Below are 7,184 nucleotides of genomic sequence, written 5' to 3' on the forward strand. Positions count from 1 at the left end.
TGGGCAGAGCCTGTGCAGCCCACAGAGGGGCACTGCTGCCCCCTTCCCCCCACCAGCCCTGCTCCTGGGAGGTGGTGGCGCAGGGTGGTGGGTGGTGGCACTCCATCACCACCTGCTTATACATACGCAGGGACTTCCCAAGTACCCCTGGGGGTATGCATATCCCCAGTTGACAGCCCCTGCTCTAGAATGCGGGTTGGCAACCCCTGGCATGCATACCAGAGCATGGCATGCAAGCCCAGGCCAGCTGTGGCAGGCAGCTGAGATGCTACAACTGGTGCACTGGGGTCTGGAGCCTTGGGGCAGCTCTGTGGCAGCAGCAGCTCCACACACACCTTGGGGCAGACAGTGGGGAAGGGCCTGAGGCAGTGGAGCTGGAGCTCCCCACTCTCCTCCTTCCAGTGTGTGTGGGGGGGCCAGCTGCAGCAGCAGCATCTCTGGCTTTGGCTCCCAGGACTGTAGTCAGTGGTAGAGTGTAGTGGGGGCTGAGGTGCCTAGTGGACTGAATGCTTATGGGGCTAGGGTGGGACCCAACCCCTAAATCCCACCCCCCATCCTCCTCTCCCTTTGCCAGGCTACTGCTGCAGGCACTGCTCTGCACTGGGCTCTGGGCACTTTTTTCTTCCCCTGCCCTCCCACCCCATGGCATGAGTTTGCATGTGGTGGCAGCACAGGCAGCAGAAGCCCTGTGGGTTGGTGCTGTGGTGGTGCTGGCTGACTGGGGGTGCCCAGGGCTGTGCTGCCACAACAAGGATCAGGCCCTCGTGGCTCCCTGCCACCTACCCCTGGCATACTAACATCTTACAAGTCAAGGTTCAGGGGTTTTTTGGCTCCCAGCCCAAAAAATGTTGCCAACCCCTGCTCTAGTCTAGAAGCGTCACTGATTACAGATGCCCGACTAGCAGTTTTATGGAGTGTTGCTTCAAATACTTGGTTACTGGCCATACATCTATGCTTTGAACATTGAGAGGTGGACCTAATCATGGTAATTAATGATTTTTAACTTTAGGATTAGACAATTGCAATATATTTGACCTTGACCATCCGCTGAAGGCCATCTAAAATGTGAAGTTTGTTTAGTACTCATTTGCACTTTAGGAACAGTGCTGAGAAATTCTTACAAAAGTAATTACTGGACATGCTTGGTATTTTAAAATCATAATTATCTTAGCTTTCCAATGTTACCAAGCTAATCTCAAGAGCATGGGAGCATAGTCTTTTCAAAGGAGATGAAAGTCGCTCACATTTACAAGAGACCTGAGCGTACACATAAAAACAAATGACCTTCCAGATATCTGAAATTGCTTTTAAATATTACATTTTGCTAAAAATATTTTAAATTGTAAGAAAATATAGTTTTTGTACTTAATTAAAATGGCTTTCAAGTTGTGTATAATATTTTATTATGGGGTAGTAAGGCTCAACCTTCAGTCTATGGGCTGTGTTTGGCCTGTGAGACCATGTCACCTGATCTGTGAGCCTCCCTACAGGTATGGAAATTTGGTGGTGGGGTGTGGTGGTGGCATGACCGATCTGTGGGGGCCCCGATCATGCCACCACCACTAGATGACATGACCCTGTGCACTAGATTGTGCCAATGCATGGCAGGGCTGGCATGCAGGGTCACTACATAGCCAAATCTGGCATGTGAGATTGGGCTGATAAGTGGACTGACCCCATGCTGAATCAGGCCCACAGACTGACTCCACACACAGGATCAAGCCCATGCCTTGGCCCCGTGCCACACTTTCAGCACACAAGGCTGGAAGGTTGAAAAACTGCTTCTTATAGGACATCATGTGCCTGCATGCCTGACCATACAAATTAATATTAATGCATTTGCATTACATGTGGACACACAAATTCTCTGTAGGTGTATTATGGTGCATATATAGCACAACATAATTTGAAATGACCAAGTTTCAGCCCAATTAAATTTTAAAACATTGTAACTCTCTAAACATAGAAGTTGCATTTAGAAAGAAAATGTGGATTGAATCTTGACTGTAATAACATACATACTACTACTATAATTTAAAAGCATATTCCTGCTGAATAAGTCTTCTCACAGTGAAATAGACTAACATTACCATGAGCAAGAAATAAGGAATGAATGGAAATGTTTCAGGTATGTCCAAATTAAGGAGATATGCTCTTTTATATGAACACTTGCCTTATCTATGTATTGTCACTTTTACACTGAGCACTACCATGGCACACAATGCAAATGTCTTGGGGAAACCAAAAGTACATTTTCTGAACAAAAAATGTTGGAGTGTATTTTCTTGTCTTGACACTGTTTCCTCTCAGTTATGTCATTAATAAAGACCCTGACATTATTTGAAGTAGGAGCATCCAGAGGATGGCTGGGGAGTTTCTGAGACCCCCCCCCCGCCCTGGTTCCCTACAGCCCTTTTACCCATAGATAACTATCAATCAGATATCCAGGGAACAGTACCTGAATCTGACAGAAGACAAAATGTCCTATTGAGGAGTTCTCTATCCATATTCTGTTCCTAGGAGGAAGATCTGCTTCTTGTTCTTCTCTTGAGAACTAGAGGACATGAAGGAAACATTTCATGATACTGACCTTCCTTTTTTTTCTGAAAGATTGACCTATATAGATTCTAGGAGCAACAAAACATGCTCACCTATTCAAGTATCTTTTGTCACAGGAAATGGGCGTCAGGGGGAAATAATGGGAGGAGAATGCAATAGCAGGAGAATTTGGGGAGTGTGGTGTGGGGCCAAGCAAAAGAGGAAGATGGAAAAGTAAATGGGAAAGAAAACGGGGAGAAAATTCTCTCCATCATCCTTGTATTCTATTAGCACATACTACATTTAATCAAAATATTCCATTCTTGCTCAGGCCATGGATGAGTCATGGGAAGGAGGATTGGGTGAACTGGATGTGTGTTTGGGATATGAGCTGGGAGAAGGATGATAGGAAAAATGGAGAAAATTAAGATGGAAAATGGAGGAAGAAAAGTAGGACACTATGTTGGAATATGGAGCGGAGAGGGAGGCATATAGAAAAGTTGACCACAGAGAAAACTGAAAGGTTGAAGCTGAAATACTGACAGAGCTAAATAGAAACAAAGGAATGAAATAAGAGAAGGAGGAGAAAATCTGGGAGATGGTGTAAATATTCTACATCAGACATACTGTTGTAGAAAAAATCTTGTTCAAAACAGAAGCACATATGTTGTTTGAGAACATGACTGAGTTGGGGGTGGGGGTTAAGAGACTTTGTTGTAGATGCAAGATGAGATTAGGATTTCCAAGTACAGAAAGGGTGGGATAACTTGTCTTGTTTTTGTGTCTTTGTTCCTCATTATTATTAGTATTTGGCATGGTTTTTATCTTTAAGTGATGGACAGGCACCAGGACATTGGTGGTATGTGTTCATTCATGCTTTTTCATAGAGCATAACATTTTGCTGGCAAGTGACACATATCAGATACGTTGCCATTTTTCATAACTAGGATCACAGAAGTAATTTGAAGTTGGTAACAGGATTACCAGAAAAATAACTGGGGCATTCAGGGATGTGCTGTTACATGGTGGGCATGTCTACATGAGACGCAAACTGTGCAGTAGCCTAGTAACACTGCGCAGTAGCACGTCACAGCAGACAGTACTGATACACTACTGCTCAGTATTATTAAGCTGCAGCACAGTAGTGTCACTAAAAGAGGCGTTTGCCAGTGCTACTGCGCAGCAACTCTGGTTACTACATATTTATTTCTTCATCATACAAGTACTAAATTAAATTCGCAGTAATCACTGCATGAATGAACGTGTAGATGCACCCACTGTGTCCTCCCTCCCCCCTACTTCACACATGACTGTACCTTTGGCTGGCTAGTTATGGGCCTATTTGGGGACAGGAACTTTTGGATACATTTCTTCTCTTCTTTCCATTCTCTTCCTTTTGGTCCACCCTATCACCACAAAACGATTTGGTGGCAGGGACAAGAGCTAACTAATTGGCAACTGGTAATTTCCCCTTGTATTTTGATTTACTTGAGTTACTGAACGCAGCTAAGTTAAAAAGATGGCCTACAGATTCTCCATTAAGGAAACATAAAATTGTTAAATGGTAGCAACAGCACTGTGAACATAAGTATATAAAAAAGACTGGAGACTGCAGATACTACAGCAGAGGGAGTCATATAAGTACCTATGGTAAAATAGATTTAAGGACTTACTTAAAGAGTCTAACCACTATATTACCTAAGTTGCAGTGCTTGGCTCTCATAGTGGAGTCCTGAAGTCAGAATTTTGCACTCGGACTCCCTATTCAGTGGGCGTGTCTACACGTGCATTTACGCCAACTTAAATTTACTGCACAGCAAATTACTGCGCAGTAAGTGGGAATAGGCAGGTGTCTACACGTTCAAGCACATTAACACTGTGTGTGGACTGACTTGGGACTAAAGTTAGTCTGAAGTCAGTCCACACACACAGTGTTACTGTGCAGTAAGGTGTCTACATGTGCATTCCTGCGCAGTAACTAATTGGGTGTAAATTTGATACCTGCATGATGCAGGTATCAAATTTATGCTCAAGTTGGTGTAAGTTGCCATATTTACTGCATCATACAGGTGTGCACATATAGATGCACACCTCTACTGCACAGTAATTTCAGTTACTGCACAGTAAATGTGCACATGTAGATGTGCCCATTATAGAAGCAAAGTTAGACATATCAAATGAATGATCCAAAAACCAAGTGCACGGAGCAGAGAGCTACTTAGAGGTACCCTACAGGAAATCTTCAGTACCGGATCCTATCTTAAATTCCTCTGCTTTTTCTGTTTTTGGTGCTGCCTAAATTATGGCTATAGGAAAGTCCATCTGTCTGCTTGGGTTCCAGAGCCAGCAGCTGGTGCCTGGAATACAAGATTCCTTGGGTCAGAAAATAAAGGCTGATGCTGTACTAGCCTAGTGATCAGGACGTTCAGCTGATCACTGTTCCCAGGGTTATTGATGTTCATTTTTTTTTAATACAGTGGCCTGTCTAATGTTGCCTAGGCATCTAGTATTTAGGTACCTTCGAAGGCTTGGTGGACACTGAGTACAGGGGCTTCAGAAAGGAATTTTGGACTTTTGATTTGGTGTTTAGAACCACATGCTAAAGGTACCTAACTCTCATTTGTGGACAGGTTCTTTGGGTAGATGTGACATCTTTTATTAGACCAATTAAATAGTTGGAAAAAATGTTCTTTGCAAGCTTGTGGGCACAAACACCCTTTTTTCAGGCATAGGGAGAGTCTTCTGGTGATGTGGGCGCTCTCCCATTTGGGTGCTTAACTCTCACTGCAGTCTGAGCCTAAGCCAATAGCTGAATATTAGCCTCATTCTTTGGTGGCTCTACCATTAAGTCCATTCAGCTTCTTGTTGTATAAACTCCCATACTGGAATATAAATATAATCTTCATATGTTCACCTTATTAACTGATAAAAAATGAAAATAATACTGGGGAGGAGGGAAACAACAGAAGCAATCCATGTTACTTTGTTTTGTTTGTCAAAAAATGTATTGGCTTTCCATTGCTTTGAAAATACAAAAACTAATATTTAAATTCAAGCACCAAAGAACTGAACATCACATTGTATTGAAATGTTTTACTGAAGCTCATTTCTAGAGCATCTGATCAAATCTTTTTAGGTGCTATTCAACTCAAACCCAGAATTATATTTACTGCTTTGTATTGCTAAGGTTGAACTAAAGCTGATGTTTAATTAGACAGGGACAGAATTTAGTCAGCTGATCGTATCATATTGCGAACACATTTCTTGTAGCTGATAAATTTTGTAAATTTCTTGTGCAAAGTGCTAACTGGTTCAGTCAGCCCTCTGCGATGCCACAATCTATAATTTTATTTATCTGATGCAAAAGTAAATATATTAAACTAAAAGAACGGCATTATGATCAAGTAAGACAAATTCTTGGTTCCTCTCGTGGGGTGAGGGGGAGGAACAAAAAGCAAAATCCAAACAGCGTCTCCACCTTTTACATCTTTTCCAGTATACTAAGCCAAGTACAATGATGTCGTGATCATGAAAGGTTAGAACAAAACTGAAAAATAAGCAACAGCGTCAGCAAGGAACTGCCACTTCAACCCATTGGCTTATTAGCTAGTATCTGCAGTTTTAGCTCTGCAGACATTTATTTTCTAAAAATAAAGTGAAATTATCATAATGCCTTCTTTCCTTAGTTAAATAATAACTTTATCGCCTGGGAACATTTATCTCTAGTTATCAGACTCCCTATTAGATGCATATTGCTATTAGGGGTTCTGACTATTAGATGGCAAGTATTTAAATGTTAAATAATGGCCTTTTTTGACACTTTTCCACTTTACTACTCCAGTAGGAGCTTTTGCTATAAAAGAAATAAGACTAGCAGGCTGAAACATGCCCATCCACCTAGCACATGTCCACAAGCAATTAATAAAGAGCGCCAAAATCATTAAATTTAAATACACAGCTTGGCGTTCCCCCCCCCCATAAAGTTCTGTGAGGAATTTCTAATGGAAAGTTTTCTGCCTGCAGTCACCCACCAAATTCAGTAATTTTTGCCTTCAGAAAGGAAGAGAGGCTATCGCCCAGGTGTTTGCCTGTGAGTTAATAATATGTGGGTGGGTGGGTGGTGTAGTCCTTAGTCAATGCATTTGGTATGTGGGGAGTGGAATGACTGCAGCTGCAGTGGCTCTTGACAGTGTGTCCTAAAACTGGATTAAATAAAGAAAACAGTAATTTCCAAGGTTATCCTTTAGGCAAGTGGTTCCTAGTCTGGTCGGACCCCAGGTGCCCCTCCAGCCCGGCTTCCAATTACACTTGGACTCTTGGGGGGCTCTTCAAAATCAATAAAACCATTTAATTGCTGAGCAAGACCACCTAAGTGAAGGAGCAATCCCATTGGAGACCCCCCACCCCAGGTTATGATTTCCAAGTCTTGCAGGGGGGCTCTCATCTCTTATGGAGGGGCTCCAGCACTTCTGGTATCCAGTTTCGAAACCAAATCTCTAGGTTGCGGGGCTGCAGCAAGCCCGATCCCGCGCACCTCTACCTCCCCCTGCGGCACCCGGGGGCCGCGAGAACAGCCAGCGCAGCGCCCGGCCGGGCGGGGGGCGGCGGCCCCGGCTGATCATTAACAGCGGGCGGGTGGGGGCGGG

The sequence above is a fragment of the Gavialis gangeticus genome, unplaced genomic scaffold (genome assembly GCF_001723915.1).
Source record: "Gavialis gangeticus isolate Ggan-Ray unplaced genomic scaffold, GavGan_comp1, whole genome shotgun sequence".
NCBI classification, from domain to species: Eukaryota; Metazoa; Chordata; order Crocodylia; family Gavialidae; genus Gavialis; species Gavialis gangeticus.